Below are 19,436 nucleotides of genomic sequence, written 5' to 3' on the forward strand. Positions count from 1 at the left end.
ATATTTGATGTTTTGTCCTAGAAATTTATACATGTTGACACCCTTGCTTTTCAGTTTTTCGATTTTATCATTTAAGATTAGGAATCTTAGAAAAATTAAGTATTGATGTAAAAAGAACAACTGTAAATTTTTTAATATTTATTCTCCACTCCTACATTTCTCTCTTTATATATGTACAGGTGGGAGTGTTACGCTTTTATACATACAAAAACGTATTATTGATAGTAAAACTTCTTAATTATAAGTGGGGGTATAGCTCAGTGGTAGAGCAATCGACTGCAGATCGATAGGTCCATGGTTCAAATCCGTGTGCCCCCTTCATTTTTGTCAAATTGTTTCATAATTCTCATATTATTATGGCAATTGAAACATTTAATTCGAAATAACATGTGTAAAATACATATATTAATACGTTTTAATGATGAGTAAAAAGTATAAAAGTACGGATAATTGTATAATGTTTATTTCCAAAGAACTATCATCAAAAAATGTGTCTAAATACATCAATTTTATATAAGAAGAAGGATTTATGCCTCAAGTGGGGAAAAAAAAAAAAAAAAAAAAGACCATGTATCTTGAATTCAATGGTTTTACCAAATTTTTTGATTTTTTTGATTATTTTAGCGAGTTAATAATAGTGTGTAAATAAACATGTTAATAATTGGGCTAAATATAGCTAAAAGGATAGAAAAAATAATATAAAATAAAATTAGGGTTCGGTTCTTAGGAGTATGGTAATGACTAAAGATGATGAGGGCTTAAATGATTTCATTATTGAACTATAAATTTGTGAAGGGTGAATTGCATTTTTACAAATGCAAAAAAAATACGAAAATTATCAATAATGTAGAAGGAAAAATAGTAATTTCTACCTTCCCGATATTTCAAAAGTCCTGTAGACAGATAGATGTTTATTATTTTTAAAATTTTATATACTTGTTCAGATGGAGTGAGTATTATAGTCTTACAATTGTTCCATCTAATCCAAGAATAGTGTCGGTGGCTTACAGCTCCATTTCCTTCAGCAGCATCATTGAATGATCTATTACCAATCAATAACTTGATCAGTTATATGAAAATCTATAAAACTTGTGCAGATGCAGCCATAATGGTATTCTCAGGACATTTGTGTTACCTAACTGAAGAACTCATACCATTAGCTATATTTTTTGTTCAAGCTGTAAAAGAAATCGAAATTACTGACTTTAAAGCAAAAGCTCTGAAGCAAGAGGCACAGCTCAAGATATTCCCTTCCAAATCAAAGAAACAAAAAGCAAAAAAAATAAATAAAAAAACAGCTGGTTTTAAATTATTGACGATTGATCTATGCATGTATATGTGAAAAGTAGTTACTAATTTAATTGTAATTATAGTTAGTAAAAAAGAAAATGGCTACAAAGGAAAAACTACTATTATTTTCTTCTTCTATTCTTAGCTGAAGTTTAATAATGTTTAGCTGTTAAATAAACGTTCATTGGAAATAAACAAATTATACATTCTATTTTATACTTTTTACTCATCATTAAAACGTATTAATATATGTATTTTACTTATGTTACTCTGAATTAAATGTTTCAATTGCTATAACGTTGAGTTTTATTCGAAAAAATTATATAATGAAAGGGTTTATTTTTGTGGCAAAATAATTTTGAAAATATAATATGAGAATTATGAAACAATTTGACGAAAATGAAGGGGGCACACGGATTTGAACCATGGACCTATCGATCTGCAGTCGATTGCTCTACCACTGAGCTATACCCCCACTTACTACAAATTTTGTTAGGTATTACTATATTTAATAATTTTTGTTATGTATAAAAGCATAACACTCCCACCTGTACATATATAAAAAGAGAGAAATGTAGGAATGGAGAATAAATATTAAAAAATTTACAGTTCTTCTATTTTACAAAAACTTTACATTGTAGAAAATTCAGCAATACTTAATTTTTCTAGGAGTCTTAATCTTAAATGATAAAATCGTAAAACTGAAGAGCAAGGGTTTCAAAATACATAAATTTCTACAACAAAACATCAAATATCAAATTTATATATATTCGTACTTCGTATGATATAAAGCTTATTAAAAAATAATGTATTTTAAACAGTAAAGATCTTCCATGTACTATGTCCAGCTGTTTTTAATCTAGGTCATTTTTTTTGTTACATAAAATGTGAACATAGTGAATTGGGATTTTCTGTACCTCCATTTAAAAAAAATGTCAATTTTTGAATATTAATTTCAAATATATTTAATCACTTGAACTTTTGAGTATCCCCCTTAAACATCCTTCAAAATAAATATATACATTTGTTGTTCTAAAAATGTATGTTAGTTTTTTGATTTTTTTTTCGAAAAAAAAAATTCAAAAATTCACAGCTATTCTCAAAATATTACATACTTTGGAAAAAAATTCAAAAACCCATAGCTGTTAAGGAAAAATTAATTATTTTTTGAAAAAAAAATTAAAATCCACAGCTGTCATCAAACAAAAACGTTTTTTGGCAAAAAAATATGAAAAATTAAATTAAATTTTGTATCATTCACTCAATCCAACTCTGAGTTTTGAACTGCTTCTGATGATAAATTTGATCAAAAATCGTTTAGATTATCCTTGCGTGTTGGATTTTAGTTCATTAACAACTTATCTCAGGGATGCATATATTAGCTATTAAGTTATGATTTAACTTTTTTTTTTTATGATATAAAAACGCATGGTTGAACAACATATATATATATTTTTACCTTCAATATCTCAAACATTTTATACTCTGACTTTGATAAAGCTTTCATCAGAAAAAGATCGAATCAATATCTGACCTTAGTTTACCACTTTAATAAATAAAGTATTTAGGTAGCATAATTTGAAGATTGATGATATTATATATGCAATCCTCCTCTAGAAACCATTATAAATTTCCTTTTTTGGTATTACACAGCAAAACTCTGCTAACATATCTTTTTTTTACTGTAATTTTTACACTGTTGCCTACTGATTTTTTTGCTTATATTCATGTTCATTAAAATTCTGATCGTTGATTGGTTGAATTTTAATAGGATGTTGCCAAGCATTTATCGATTAGTAGACATTTGGAAATAATTGGACATTTATCTCCTGAAACCGATCTTGGACATAGTTTTGTCGATTATTGCTGATGTATATGACGTGTCAACATAAAAGCATGCTAGGATAATATAGATTTAAAAAAATAATTTTTTATTTTACTTGATAAGAATGGATTTTTGGATTTTTTAGAGGCCATTATGCACTCTTACATTAGCAAAATATTATTTTTGGATATTGACTTATTTTATTTAATCCTTGGAGCTTTTTCATATTACTCATCATTTAAAATTTAAAGCCTTAGAAGTAGCGTTTTTTTTTATCAACGCCAATCTATTATTATGTTTAGTATTGTATATTGAATTTTGGGCACACGTAATATAGCGTTTAATCCAAAGATTAATATTTTTATTTCAAAGACTACCTTTTTTTTAACTTATCAAAATTATCAATTATTTATAGATATTGAAACATACTATATATAAATACCGTGATTCATAACCTTATTGGAGGTACTGAACCCTGCAAGCTTCATCCGTGCATTCATCGAACCCTTTTGTGATTTAAAAATAAAGTATGATTTTTTCCAGAGCATAGGTATATATTTTATTTGTGTACAAAATCAACAAACCATGAATTTCACTCAACAACACCATTCAATGTACATCTGCTACAAATCGATGTGTTTTTTTTGCTGTTGCCTATCATACACAAGTTCAGAAATGCATGTCTTCGCCTTGTCAATTATTCCTCTCAAATCCTTCTCAGAACAAAGGTCTTTTTTCCTTTTTATGTCAACCCTACTCGAAAAGGAGATTGGTAAGATTTGCTGACACCAAAATCTTGACAGTGTTGTTGTTCTGAATGGTTGCTATTGAAACTGGGGTCTCTTCACCTTGAATTCAGTCTGTGCTGTGTTTTTGTATTTCTAATCACCCTGCAGCTTTAGGAAGTCTTCCTTCATTTTTACGATTGTTAGACTGCATAGAATTGCTCAACATGGCAGTGCAAATGATAAATTGAGGACCCTGACTCCCATCACGTTTCTTTATATACGTGAATCCATATTTTATATATTCATCAGACCACTTTTTTTTAATACTCCAAATAGTTAGTAAGAAGGAATTGAAAGATTAAAAGAAAATTACGCACGACGTACACTCATCATTAGTGCTGCTAAAAAAGTAAAAAGTGGATACCGAGTGTCCTGTTTTTATAGAAGAGTGGGGAGGAAAGATAATAGTAATGAACGCTCACTCCCAAGTTGTATTTGTGTTTACTACTCTTCTGTAGATGACGTGGAATTATTTAAACACCACTGAGCATTATTTGAGTAACAGATTAATTGATTAACTATTATGATATGAATCTTCAGCCTTTGGATACATTAAATAGAAAAAAATATCCTACTCCTTAGATCAAATAAAATAGTAAATTTTTGAACATTTCAAAGAATTATTTTATTATTAATTTTTTTTTAAAGTATTAAAGTTTGAAAAGAATTGTCATCGTAGTCGAAATGCAGGACAAAAATATTTGATGTTTTGTTGTAGAAATTTATGTATTATGACAACCTTACTCTTCAGTTTTACGATTTTATCATTTAAGATTAGGAATCTTAGAAAAATGAAGTATTACTGTAAAATAGAACAACTGTAAATTTTTTAATATTTATTCTCCACTCCTACATTTCTCTCTTTATATAAAAATACAGGTGGGAGTGTTACGCTTTTATACATACAAAAACATTTTTATTGTAGTAATCACCTTTCTAATATACTAAGTGGGGGTATAGCTCAGTGGTAGAGCAATCGACTGCAGATCGATAGGTCCATGGTTCAAATCCGTGTGCCCCCTTCATTTTTGTCAAATTGTTTCATAATTCTCATATTATTTTGTAAAAATAAACCCTTTCATTTTAAAATTTTTTCGAATAAAACTCAACACTATGGCAATTGAAACATTGAATTCGGATGAACATGTGTAAAATATATATATTAATACGCTTTAATGATGAGTAAAAAGTATAAAAGTACGGATAGTATATATAATGTTTATTTCCAAAGAATTATCATCCAAAAATGTATCTAAATACATCAATTTTATATAAGAAGACGGATTTATGCCTCAAGTGGAAAAAAAGACCCTGTATCTTGAATTCAATGGCTGGTCCAAAATTTTTGATTTTTTTGATTATTTAAGCGAGTTAAAAATAGTGTGTAGGAAAAAAATAAACATGTTTTTTAGTATTTTACTAACAAATTTTAGCCTTAAATAATTGGGATTTATATAGGTAAAAGCATAGAAAAAATAATACAAAACAAAATTAGGGTTCGGATTATAGGAGATATGGTAATGCCTAAAGATGATGAGGGCTTAAATGATTTTATTATTGAACTATAAATTTGTGAAAAGGGTGAATTGCATTTTTGAAAATGTAATAAAATACAAAATTATAATTAATGAGGAAGAAAAAATTGTAATTTCTACCTTCCCGATATTTCAAAAGTCTTCTAGACAGATAGATAGATTGTTTAATGTTATTTAAAATTTCTTATAATTGTTCAGATGGAGTGAGCATTAAAGTATTACAATTGCTTCATCTAATCCAAGAATAGTCTTTGAAATCAAAATACCTCTATAAGGTGAAGTTTGTCTGTTTGTTTGTAGATGTCTCATTTTTCACAACACACAGAGCGTGTAGCTAAAGCTGAGAGAGTCATTTTAAAAAGAAATGAAAATTGGAAAACATATTGTATGTAATGAATAATAAATTTGCCTTTATATTAGATTTAGCAACAAGTATCTGTAGCATAGAATATAGGTAAAGGTAATTGCATCATAAAAAAAAAAGAGAGTACACAAATTTAGAGTTGTAAATCCTATTTTTAGTGTTTGAATTTTGTTGTAGTTTACAACTTGAGCAATATTTATTTATCTACTCAAGCTGTTATAATTAAAATTTTATTCTTGAGGAAAGAACTTCTATATATCGAGTAAATACGTGTGAATGGGATCATGAAAGACAAATAAAAGTAATCAAAAAATTGTTTTGAAGGTGTGTTCATCTTCTACGGGGTTCATCTTATTTAGTGCTACATATTTTATTTTTTTGAAATTTTAAAGAGTGAAGATTAAGCAAGAGGTTTTGTGAATACATTAATTTAAAAAAGTCATATCAGCACTGTACCTTGCACAACCTTTATTCAGTATGTGAGTATATAGTTCTAATAATGACCTAAATACGAGGCATAATTCCATTACAGGCCTTGGCTATTTGGTCAAACTAGAGTTTGGCTCACTTCTTCTTGAAGTCATCCTTAAGAGACTTCTTTCTAGGATGATGCAGTTGCCCCAAAATTAGAAATTCTTTTAATAATCAGAGGAAACTAATTTTGGTACTGGAGATAGGTAAGTTGAACACAAATACAAAGTTTTAGCAAATTGCAAAACTGCAATTTCTAAACACGTATGCACAAAAACTTTTTTTCCGTGCAAAATATTATAACCATTTTGTACAAAATAGATTATGATGTTTTATAATTTTTTTTGTGACTCTAATTTCCTTGATTGTAGTAAGGTCTAAACTGTTTATTAAATATATATTAACATTATTAAACTTCAGTACAGAAAATAATAAAACAAAAACCTTTATACTTTTTTCTTAGTCATTACCCTTTCAGTGCAATATAAATTTAAATTTAAAATGTAAATATTGTATTTATATTATAACAAGAATAAAAAAAACCATTTAGAGTGTTGCAGTTCTACTGCTCCCCCAAATTAGAATTATCGTTAGAATCAGATGGCCCTCTCTGAAGTACTGGAATAATGTCAGTTGAACACATATACAGACTTACTTGTACATTCGTCAAATTTATCTACATAGTTTGTAAATATTCATTTTTTGTTTCAAGTAGGTGTTACTGATTCACGAATTTGCATTCATAGATCCCGCTTTGTTCAATAATAGCATTGGACAATGTTTGAGTAATGGGTTAAACTATTCTTTCAACCAAGTCATTATTTTGTTATAATATCAAGGACCTCAATTATCCAGCTCTGGATGATAGACTAGAAGAGAAGAAGAAGATATCCTTCAGCTCTGCAAAATGTTGTCCATTGATACTTTTGATAGAGGGGATTGTAAGGTCCTGGAATTGCTGGTAATTTTCAACATAAGTGAGGGAAAGGATAAAGTTTTCGACAGTTCATCTAATCTGATGCCTTACACAATGCAAAGGTGATGTCTAAGCGTCTTTATCCTATAGAAATTGATCTTCTCAACAAAAATATAGTTTAAGAATTACCTAGGGTATTATATTTGTGACTGGCCAGTAACAGAAACTAAATCGTTATGTAAGTTTTATTTTATTTTTGGTAACCTGTGTTGGTGGTTTACAGCTCCATTTCCTTCAGCAGCACCTCTGAATGATCTCATATCACCCAATAACTTGATCAGTTATATGAAAATCTATAAAACTTGTGTAGATGCAGCAATAATGACATTCTCGGCACATTTGTGTTACCTAACTGACTAACTCATACCATTAGCTATATTTTTTGTTCAAGTAGCAAGAGGTATGGCTCAAAATATTTATTCCTTTCCAAATCAAAGAAACAAAAAGCAAAAAAAAAAAAAAAAAAAAGCTTGTTTTTAAAAATTGACGATTGATCTATGTATGTATATGTGTAAAGTAGTTACTAATTTAATTATAATTACAAATTTATGTAATTATAATTAGTAAAAAAAAAGAAAATAACTACAAAGGAAAAACTACTATTATTTTCTTCTTCTGTTCTTAACTGAAGTTTAATAATGTTTTGCTATTAAATAAACGTTCTAGGTGCCATCACTTATTGCTTAATACAATCAAGAAAAGATAAGTGACAAAAAAAAAAAAAAAAGATTGTTAAACAAGATGATATGTATTTGATTATAAAAATATGTTACGGTTCAACATGCTTTTTAAAAACCCATGATAAAAAGTTTTGGTTTGTACGTTTAGAAATTGCAATTGTACTAGAGGTAATTGAAAAAAAAAGATGATATAATTTGCTATATTAATAAAAATGCCCTATCATTTGAGAAAGTGATTGTGACATAGTCGAAAAGTTCTGGCATATTAGTTAGAAGTTGTGATTTATTTACACGGTGATTACAAAAAAATAGCAAAAAATCCTTCAGAAAAAATTAAATATATCAAAAAGGTATATTTTGTTTTTAACATTTATTTAGAAAAAGATGCAAAGATTTATTTCTCCAAAAACAAAACAAAAAAACAATAGACTAGACAGAGTCACCCAAACAGCATAGTTTGAATGTAGAAAACAACTTTTTACAAATTATTATTCTTGAGTCTTATAAAAAACATAATTCAGTCCATAAAACTGATTGTTTACTATCTTGGCAGTCTCTTTTAAAAAACAAATTTCTATTATCATTTACCGTATTAAATATGTATTTAAAAATGGTAACTTCTGATTTATAAAGGATCCGAAAAGGAGATATTAGTAGGATCTTAGAAATAAAATAAATTCAGGAGATATTATAAGTCAATATTTTTATTATTTGTCAAAGTTGAGTGATTATGAATAATACAGATTATTGTACAGATTTTTTTTATTAACTCTGTGTTTTCAATATGTATAAATCGACTCATAATTTATATTGAGTCAAAAAATTTAGGACTTCATTCGGGTCTACTCTACACTACATATTAATCAATAAATGCATTTCCCTATCTACAACACATATCATACAAAAACGTTGAGACACGAGGAATCAATTTTGTTTAAAAAAAAATTAAAGTTATTTGCAAAAATAAAACTTGCCCTCAATGCCCATGAATCTGTTATGATCAGAACATAGCCTTGCGTACTTCTGAACAACATTTATGTTATGTCTAAAGTCTTTCTTTTTCTCATTTTTTGAAATAAATGCGTTTTTATCATTGTTTTTCAAAACGGGACAAAACACCTTACTAAACTTATAGTTGCCCCTACCTAAGAAATCAATCAATCCTAGTTAATAGGCAACCAACCTTAACCACAACGTAGCTCAAATCTAGTTTTTATTTAAATTTCACCAGAGCTTAAGTTATTCTTTTATTGATTTACGCCTGTAAAGTAAGACAACAATCACCATTATCCTTGCAATTAAAATTGCCGTGTATTGATTTAGAAGGAGGATTAAATGAAATCTAAATAAGGTTTCCCATGCAGGGTTATACTGTAACAAGCTCACTATTATCGTTATTAGTATTTCTCTATATTCAGGTCCATGTTTAGTTATTTTTTATAAATTCAATTTCTCAGTTTTTCTTTAAATAAAATAGTAAATTTTTGAACATTTCAAAAAATTATTTTATTATTAATTTTTTTGAGAAGTATTAAAGTTTGACAAGAATTGCCATAGTAGGTGAAAGGCAAGACAAAAATATTTGATGTTTTGTTGTAGAAATTTATGTATTATGACACCCTTGTTCTTCAGTTTTACGATTTTATCATTTAAGATTAGGAATCCTAGAAAAATTAAGTATTGCTGAATTTTTACAATGTAAAGTTATTGTAGAATAGAACAACTGTTAATTTTTTTATATTTATTCTCCACTCCTACATTTCTCTCTTTATATATATATATATATACAGGTAGGAATGTTACGCTTTTCTTCATAAAAAACGTATTATTTATTGTAATACCTAACAAAATTTATAGTAAGTGGGGTATAGCTCAGTGGTAGAGCAATCGACTGCAGATCGATAGGTCCATGGTTCAAATCCGTGTGCCCCTTCATTTTAGTCAAATTGTTTCATATTTCTCATATTATATTATACAAATTATTTTTCCACAAAAATAAACCATCTCATTTTATAATTTTTTCGAATAAAACTCAACACTATGGCAATTAAAACATTTAATTCAGAATAACATAAGTAAAATACATATATTAATACGTTTTAATTATGAGTAAAAAGTATAAAAGTACGGATAGTACATATAATGTTTATTTCCTAAGAATTATCATCATTATAGAAGAGTGGGAAGGAAAGTATTTCTTTGTGGAAAAAAAGGACCAGAAAGATAATAGTAATGAACGCTCACTCCCAAGTTGTATTTGTGTTTACTACTCTTCTGTAGATGACGTGGAATTATTTAAAAAACGCAGAACTTTATTTGAGTATCTGCCTAATTGATTAACTACTATGACATGAATCTTCAGCCTTTTGATATAGAAAAAAAAAATATCCTACTCCTTAGATTAAATAAAATAGTAAATTTTTGAACATTTCAAAGAATTATTTTATTATTAATTTTTTTTAAAGTATTGAAGTTTGACAAGAATTGTCATCGTAGTCGAAATGCAAGACAAAAATATTTGATGTTTTGTTGTAGAAATTTATGTATTTTGAAACCCTTACTCTTCAGTTTTACGATTTTATCATTTAAGATGAGGAATCTTAGAAAAATTAAGTATTGATGTAAAAAGAACAACTGTAAATTTTTTAATATTTATTCTCCACTCCTACATTTCTCTCTTTATATATGTACAAGTGGGAGTGTTACGCTTTTATACATACAAAAACATTGTTTAGTGTAGTATCTCACGTTTTAAATACTAAGTGGGGGTATAGCTCAGTGGTAGAGCAATCGACTGCAGATCGATAGGTCCATGGTTCAAATCCGTGTGCCCCCTTCATTTTAGTCAAATTGTTTCATAATTCTCCTATTATATTTTAAAAATTATTTTGCTACAAAAATAAACCCTTTCATTATATAATTTTTTCGAATAAAACTCAACACTATGGCAATTGAAACATTTAATTCAGAGTAACATAAGTAAAATAAATATATATATATCTTTTAATGATGAGTAAAAAGTACGGATAGTATATATAATGTTTATTTCCAAAGAATTATCATCCAAAAATGTATCTAAATACATTAATTTTATATAAGAAGAAGGATTTATGCCACATGTGGGAAAAGAAAGACCATGTATCTTGAATTCAATGGCTGGTCCAAATTTTTTGATTTTTTTGATTATTTAAGTGAGTTAAAAATAGTGTGTAGGGAAAAAATAAACAAGTTGTTTTAGTATTTTACAAACAAATTTTAGTCTTAAATAATTGGGATTTATATAGCTAAAAGCATAGAAAAAATAATACAAAACAAAATTAGGCTGCGGTTTATAGGAGATATGGTAATGCCTAAAGATGATGAGGGCGTAAATGATTTTATTATTGAACTATAAATTTGTGAAAAGGGTGAATTGCATTTTTGAAAATGTAATAAAATACGAAAATTATAATTAATGAGGAAGAAAAAATTGTAATTTCTACCTTCCCGATATTTCAAAAGTCCTCTAGACAGATAGATAGATTGTTTAATGTTATTTAAAATTTCTTAATATTGTTCAGATGGAGTGAGCATTAAAGTATTACAATTGCTTCATCTAATCCATGAATAGTCTTTGAAATCAAAATACCTGTATAAGGTGAAGTTTGTCTGTTTGTTTGTAGATGTCTCATTTTTCACAACACACAGAGCGTGTAGCTAAAGCTGAGAGAGTCATTTTAAAAAAGAAATGAAAATTGGAGTACATATTGTATGTAATGAATAATAAATTCGCCTTTTTGATTAGATTTAGCAACAAGTATCTGTAGCATAGAATATAGGTAAAGGTCATTGCATCATTAAAAAAAAAGAGAGTACACAAATTTAGAGTTGTAAATCCTATTTTTAGTGTTTGAATTTTGTTGTTGTTTACAACTTGAGCAATATTTATTTATCTACTCAAGCTGTTATAATTAAAATTTTATTCTTGAGGAAAGAACTTCTATATATCGAGTAAATACGTGTGAATGGGATCATGAAAGACAAATAAAAGTAATCAAAAAATTGTTTTGGAGGTGTGTTCATCTTCTGCGGGGGTTCATCTTATTTAGTGCTACATATTTTATTTTTTGAAATTTTAAAGAGTGAAGATTAAGCAAGAGGTTTTGTGAATACATTAATTTAAAAAAGTCATATCAGCACTGTACCCTGCACAACCTTTATTCGGTATGTGAGTATATAGTTCTAATAATGACCTAAATACGAGGCATAATTCCATTACAGGCCTTGGCTATTTGGTCAAACTAGAGTTTGGCTCACTTCTTCTTGAAGTCATCCTTAAGAGACTTCTTTCTAGGATATGCAGTTGCCCCAAAATTAGAAATTCTTTTAATAATCAGAGGAAACTAATTTTGGTACTGGAGATAGGTAAGTTGAACACAAATACAAAGTTTTAGCAAATTGCAAAACTGCAATTTCTAAACACGTATGCACAAAAACTTTTTTTTCGTGCAAAATATTATAACCATTTTGTACAAAATAGATTATGATGTTTTATAATTTTTTTTGTGACTCTAATTTCCTTGATTGTAGTAAGGTCTAAACTGTTTATTACATATATTAACATGATTAAACTTCAGTATAAAAAAATAATAAAACGAAAACCTTTATACTTTTTTTCTTAGTCATTACCCTTTCAGTGCAATATAAATTTAAATTTAAAAGGTAAATATTGTATTTATATTATAACAAGAATAAAAAAAAAACCATTTAGAGTGTTGCAGTTCTACTGCTCCCCCCCAAATTAGAATTATCGTTAGAATCAAATGGCCCTCTCTGAAGTACTGGAAATATGTCAGTTGAACACATATACAGACTTACTTGTACATTCGTCAAATTTATCTACATAGTTTGTAAATATTCATTTTTTTGTTTCAAGTAGGTGTTACTGATTCACGAATTTGCATGCATAGATCCCGCTTTGTTCAATAATAGCATTGGACAATGTTTGAGTAATGGGTTAAACTATTCTTTCAACTAAGTCATTATTTTGTTATAATATCAAGGACCTCAATTATCCAGCTCTGGATGATAGACTAGAAGAGAAGAAGAAGATATCCTTCAGCTCTGCAAAATGTTGTCCATTGATACTTTTGATAGAGGGGATTGTAAGGTCCTGGAATTGCTGGTAATTTTCAACATAAGTGAGGGAAAGGATAAAGTTTTCGACAGTTCATCTAATCTGATGCCTTAAACAATGCAAAGGTGATGTCTAAGCGTCTTTATCCTATAGAAATTGATCTTCTCAACAAAAATATAGTTTAAGAATTACCTAAGGGTATTATATTTGTGACTGGCCAGTAACAGAAACTAAATCGTTATGTGAGTTTTTTTTAGTTTTGGTAACCTGTGTTGGTGGTTTACAGCTCCATTTCCTTCAGCAGCACCTTTGAATGATCTCATATCACCCAATAACTTGATCAGTTATATGAAAATCTATAAAACTTGTGTAGATGCAGCAATAATGACATTCTCGGCACATTTGTGTTACCTAACTGAAGAACTCATACCATTAGCTATATTTTTTGTTCAAGTAGCAAGAGGTATGGCTCAAAATATTTATACCTTTCCAAATCAAAGAAACAAAAAGCAAAAAAAAAAAAAAAAAAGCTTGTTTTTAAAAATTGACGATTGATCTATGTATGTATATGTGTAAAGTAGTTACTAATTTAATTATAATTACAAATTTATGTAATTATAATTAGTAAAAAAAGAAAATAACTACAAAGGAAAAACTACTATTATTTTCTTCTTCTGTTCTTAACTGAAGTTTAATAATGTTTTGCTATTAAATAAACGTTCTAGATGCGATCACTTATTGCTTAATACAATCAAGAAAAGATAAGTGACAAAAAAAAAAAAAAGATTGTTAAACAAGATGATATGTATTTGATTATAAAAATATGTTACGGTTCAACATGCTTTTTAAAAACCCATGATAAAAAGTTTTGGTTTGTACGTTTAGAAATTGCAATTGTACTAGAGGTAATTGAAAAAAAAAAGATGATATAATTTGCTATACTAATAAAAATGCCCTATCATTTGAGAAAGTGATTGTGACATAGTCGAAAAGTTCTGGCATATTAGTTAGAAGTTGTGATTTATTTACACGGTGATTAAAAAAAAATAGCAAAAAATCCTTCATAAAAAATTAAATATATCAAAAAAGGTATATTTTGTTTTTAACATTTATTTACAAAGAGATGCAAAGATTTATTTCTCAAAAAACAAAACAAAAAAACAATAGACTAGACAGAGTCACCCAAACAGCATAGTTTGAATGTAGAAAACAACTTTTTACAAATTATTATTCTTGAGTCGTATTTTTTTTATTAACTCATTGTTTTCAATATGTATAAATCGACTCATAATTTATATTGAGTCAAAAAATTTAGGACTTCATTCGGGTCTACTCTACACTACATATTAATCAATAAATGCATTTCCCTATCTACAACACATATCATACAAAAACGTTGAGACACGAGGAATCAATTTTGTTTAAAAAAAAATTAAAGTTATTTCCAAAAATAAAACTTGCCCTCCAATGCCCATGAATCTGTTATGATCAGAACATAGCCTTGCGTACTTCTGAACAACATTTATGTTATGTCTAAAGTCTTTCTTTTTCTCATTTTTTGAAATAAATGCGTTTTTATCATTGTTTTTCAAAACGGGACAAAACACCTTACTAAACTTATAGTTGCCCCTACCTAAGAAATCAATCAATCCTAGTTAATAGGCAACCAACCTTAACCACAACGTAGCTCAAATCTAGTTTTTTATTTAAATTTCACCAGAGCTTAAGTTATTCTTTTATTGATTTACGCCTTTAAAGTAAGACAACAATCACCATTATCCTTGCAATTAAAATTAAAATTGCCGTGTATTGATTTAGAAGGAGGATTAAATGAAATCTAAATAAGGTTTCCCATGCACGGTTATACTGTAACAAGCTCACTATTATCGTTATTAGTATTTCTCTATATTCAGGTCCATGTTTAGTTATTTTTTATAAATTCAATTTCTCAGTTTTTCTTTAAATAAAATAGTAAATTTTTGAACATTTCAAAAAATTATTTTATTATTAATTTTTTGAGAAGTATTAAAGTTTGACAAGAATTGCCATAGTAGGTGAAAGGCAAGACAAAAATATTTGATGTTTTGTTGTAGAAATTTATGTATTATGACACCCTTGTTCTTCAGTTTTACGATTTTATCATTTAAGATTAGGAATCCTAGAAAAATTAAGTATTGCTGAATTTTTTACAATGTAAAGTTATTGTAGAATAGAACAACTGTTAATTTTTTTATATTTATTCTCCACTCCTACATTTCTCTCTTTATATATATATATATACAGGTAGGAATGTTACGCTTTTCTTCATAAAAAACGTATTATTTATTGTAATACCTAACAAAATTTATAGTAAGTGGGGGTATAGCTCAGTGGTAGAGCAATCGACTGCAGATCGATAGGTCCATGGTTCAAATCCGTGTGCCCCCTTCATTTTAGTCAAATTGTTTCATATTTCTCATATTATATTATACAAATTATTTTTCCACAAAAATAAACCATCTCATTTTATAATTTTTTCGAATAAAACTCAACACTATGGCAATTAAAACATTTAATTCAGAATAACATAAGTAAAATACATATATTAATACGTTTTAATTATGAGTAAAAAGTATAAAAGTACGGATAGTACATATAATGTTTATTTCCTAAGAATTATCATCATTATAGAAGAGTGGGAAGGAAAGTATTTCTTTGTGGAAAAAAAGGACCAGAAAGATAATAGTAATGAACGCTCACTCCCAAGTTGTATTTGTGTTTACTACTCTTCTGTAGATGACGTGGAATTATTTAAAAAACGCAGAACTTTATTTGAGTATCTGCCTAATTGATTAACTACTATGACATGAATCTTCAGCCTTTTGATATAGAAAAAAATATCCTACTCCTTAGATTAAATAAAATAGTAAATTTTTGAACATTTCAAAGAATTATTTTATTATTAATTTTTTTTAAAGTATTGAAGTTTGACAAGAATTGTCATCGTAGTCGAAATGCAAGACAAAAATATTTGATGTTTTGTTGTAGAACTTTATGTATTTTGAAACCCTTACTCTTCAGTTTTACGATTTTATCATTTAAGATGAGGAATCTTAGAAAAATTAAGTATTGATGTAAAAAAGAACAACTGTAAATTTTTTAATATTTATTCTCCACTCCTACATTTCTCTCTTTATATATGTACAGGTGGGAGTGTTACACTTTATACATACAAAAACATTGTTTATTCTAGTATCTCACGAAAAATACACTAAGTGGGGGTATAGCTCAGTGGTAGAGCAATCGACTGCAGATCGATAGGTCCATGGTTCAAATCCGTGTGCCCCCTTCATTTTAGTCAAATTGTTTCATAATTCTCATATTATATTTTAAAAACTATTTTGCTACAAAAATAAACCCTTTCATTATATAATTTTTTCGAATAAAACTCAACACTATGGCAATTGAAACATTTAATTCAGAGTAACATAAGTAAAATAAATATATATATATCTTTTAATGATGAGTAAAAAGTACGGATAGTATATATAATGTTTATTTCCAAAGAATTATCATCCAAAAATGTATCTAAATACATCAATTTTATATAAGAAGAAGGATTTATGCCACATGTGGGAAAAGAAAGACCATGTATCTTGAATTCAATGGCTGGTCCAAAATTTTTGATTTTTTTGATTATTTAAGCGAGTTAAAAATAGTGTGTAGGAAAAAAATAAACAAGTTGTTTTAGTATTTTACAAACAAATTTTAGTCTTAAATAATTGGGATTTATATAGCTAAAAGCATAGAAAAAATAATACAAAACAAAATTAGGGTGCGGTTTATAGGAGATATGGTAATGCCTAAAGATGATGAGGGCGTAAATGATTTTATTATTGAACTATAAATTTGTGAAAAGGGTGAATTGCATTTTTGAAAATGTAATAAAAATACGAAAATTATAATTAATGAGGAAGGAAAAATTGTAATTTCTACCTTCCCGATATATCAAAAGTCCTGTAGACAGATAGATAGATTGTTTAATGTTATTTAAAATTGCATATACTTGTTCAGATGAAGTGAGCATTATAGTATTACAATTGCTTCATCTAATCCAAGAATAGTCTTTGAAATCAAAATACCTCTATAAGGTGAAGTTTGTCTGTTTGTTTGTAGATGACTCATTTTTCAGAACACACATGTGCGTGTAGCTGAAGCTGAGAGAGTTATATTAAAGAAGACATGAAAAGGGGAGTACATATTGTATGTAATAAATAATAAATTTGCCTTTATATTAGATTTAGCAAGAAGTATCTGTAGCATAGAATATAGGTAAAGGTCATTGCATCATTAAAAAAAAAGGAGAGTACACAAATTTAGAAAACTTGAACAATATTTATTTATCTACTCAAGCTGCTATCATTAAAATTTTATTCTTGAGGAAAGAACTTCTATATATAGAGTAAATACATCTGAGGGTGATCCTGAAAGACAGATAAAAGTAATCAAAAAATTGTTTTGGAGGTGTGTTCATCTTCTGCGGGGGTTCATCTTATTTAGTGCTACATACTTTATTTTTTTCAAATTTTAAAGAGTAAAGGTTAAGCAAGAGGATTTGTGAATACATTAGATTAACAAAGTTATATCAGGACTCTGCTTTGCACAACCTTTATTTAGTATGTGAGTACTTAGTTTTAATAATTACCTAAATACGAGGCATAATTCCATTGCAGACCTTGACTATTCTGTCAAACTCGAGTTTGGTTCACTTCTTCTTGAAGGACTCCTTTAGAGACTAGACACTAGGATGATGCAGTTGCCCCTGAAATTAGAAATTCTTTTTATAATCAGAGGAAACTAATTTTGGTACTGGAGCTAGGTAAGTTGAACACAAATGCAAAGTTTTAGCAAATTGCACAACTGCAATTTAATATTTATTCTCCACTCCTACATTTCTCTCTTTATATATATATACAGGTAGGAATGTTACGCTTTTCTTCATAAAAAAGTATTAAATTATAAAAGTACCTAGCAAAATAAGTAAGTGGGGGTATAGCTCAGTGGTAGAGCAATCGACTGCAGATCGATAGGTCCATGGTTCAAATCCGTGTGCCCCCTTCATTTTAGTCAAATTGTTTCATAATTCTCATATTATTTTTAAAAAATAAACCTTTTCATTTTATAATTATTTCGAATAAAACTCAACACTATGGCAGTTGAAACATTTAATTCAGAATAACATAAGTAGAATACATATATTAATACGTTTTAATGATGAGTAAAAAGTATAAAAGTACGGATGTATAATGTTTATTTCCAAAGAACTATCATCAACAAATGTATCTAAATACATCAATTTTATATAAGAAGAAGGATTTATACCTCAAGTGGAAAAAAAAGAAGAAAAAGACCATGTATCTTGAATTAAATGGTTCGTTAGACTGCATATAATTGCTCAACGTGGCAGTACAAATCATGCATTGAGGACCCTGACTCCCATCACGTTTCTTTATATACGTGAATCCATATTGTAAATATTTGTCAGACCACATTTTTTTAATACTCAAATTAGTTAGTAAGAAGGAATTTAAAGATTAAAAGAAAATGACCAATGACGTACACTCATCAGTTTGACTACTAAAAAAGTGAAAAGTGTATACCGAGAGTCCTGTTAGAAAAGTGGGAAGAAAAGTATTTCTTTGTGGGAAAAAAAAGGACCAGGAAGGTAATAGTAATGAACGCTCACTCACAAGTTGTATTTGTATTTACTACTCTTCTGTAGATGACGTGGAATTATTTAAAAAACGCAGAACTTTATTTGAGTAAAAGACTTATTGATTAACTAATAAAATAGTAAATTTTTGAACATTTCAAAGAATTATTTTACTATTAATTTTTTTAAAAGTATTAAAGTTTGACAAGAATTGTCATCGTAGTCGAAATGCAAGAGAAAAATATTTAATGTTTTGTTGTAGAAATTTATGTATTTTGAAATTAAGTATTGCTGAATTTTTAACAATGTAAAGTTGTGTAAAAAAGAGCATCTGTAAATTTTTCAATATTTATTCTCCACTGCTACTTTTCTCTCTTTATACATATATACAGGTAGGAGTGTTACGCTTATATACATAAAAAAAGTATTAAATAAATTTAATACCCGACACAAATTACAATCACTGGGGGTATAGCTCAGTGGTAGAGCAATCGACTGCAGATCGATAGGTCCATGGTTCAAATCCGTGTGCCCCCTTCATTTTAGTCAAATTGTTTCATAATTATCATATTATATTTTAAAAACTATTTTGCCACAAAAATAAACCCTCTCATTCCATAATTTTTTCGAATAAAACTCAACACTATGGCAGTTGAAACATTTAATTCAGAGTAACATAAGTAGAATACATATATTAAT

At 27.9% G+C, this 19,436-nt stretch overlaps 9 non-coding genes across 9 annotated transcripts; 8 read left to right on the plus strand and 1 right to left on the minus strand.

The window, feature by feature from the left end:
* Positions 1–246: 246 nt before the first annotated feature.
* TRNAC-GCA (transfer RNA cysteine (anticodon GCA)) lies at positions 247–318 on the plus strand. Its single transcript has one exon. It is a non-coding gene; the product is annotated as a tRNA-Cys (tRNA).
* A 1,375-nt stretch (positions 319–1,693) lies between these two features.
* On the minus strand, positions 1,694–1,765 carry TRNAC-GCA (transfer RNA cysteine (anticodon GCA)). The gene has a single exon. It is a non-coding gene; the product is annotated as a tRNA-Cys (tRNA).
* A 3,088-nt stretch (positions 1,766–4,853) lies between these two features.
* Positions 4,854–4,925, plus strand: TRNAC-GCA (transfer RNA cysteine (anticodon GCA)). Its single transcript has one exon. It is a non-coding gene; the product is annotated as a tRNA-Cys (tRNA).
* A 4,865-nt stretch (positions 4,926–9,790) lies between these two features.
* TRNAC-GCA (transfer RNA cysteine (anticodon GCA)) lies at positions 9,791–9,862 on the plus strand. The gene has a single exon. It is a non-coding gene; the product is annotated as a tRNA-Cys (tRNA).
* An 831-nt stretch (positions 9,863–10,693) lies between these two features.
* On the plus strand, positions 10,694–10,765 carry TRNAC-GCA (transfer RNA cysteine (anticodon GCA)). The gene has a single exon. It is a non-coding gene; the product is annotated as a tRNA-Cys (tRNA).
* Positions 10,766–15,400: 4,635 nt separating this feature from the next.
* On the plus strand, positions 15,401–15,472 carry TRNAC-GCA (transfer RNA cysteine (anticodon GCA)). Its single transcript has one exon. It is a non-coding gene; the product is annotated as a tRNA-Cys (tRNA).
* Positions 15,473–16,301: 829 nt separating this feature from the next.
* Positions 16,302–16,373, plus strand: TRNAC-GCA (transfer RNA cysteine (anticodon GCA)). The gene has a single exon. It is a non-coding gene; the product is annotated as a tRNA-Cys (tRNA).
* Positions 16,374–18,070: 1,697 nt separating this feature from the next.
* Positions 18,071–18,142, plus strand: TRNAC-GCA (transfer RNA cysteine (anticodon GCA)). The gene has a single exon. It is a non-coding gene; the product is annotated as a tRNA-Cys (tRNA).
* A 1,060-nt stretch (positions 18,143–19,202) lies between these two features.
* On the plus strand, positions 19,203–19,274 carry TRNAC-GCA (transfer RNA cysteine (anticodon GCA)). Its single transcript has one exon. It is a non-coding gene; the product is annotated as a tRNA-Cys (tRNA).
* Positions 19,275–19,436: the final 162 nt, after the last annotated feature.

This window comes from Lepeophtheirus salmonis, chromosome 8, assembly GCF_016086655.4.
Source record: "Lepeophtheirus salmonis chromosome 8, UVic_Lsal_1.4, whole genome shotgun sequence".
NCBI lineage: Eukaryota > Metazoa > Arthropoda > Copepoda > Siphonostomatoida > Caligidae > Lepeophtheirus > Lepeophtheirus salmonis.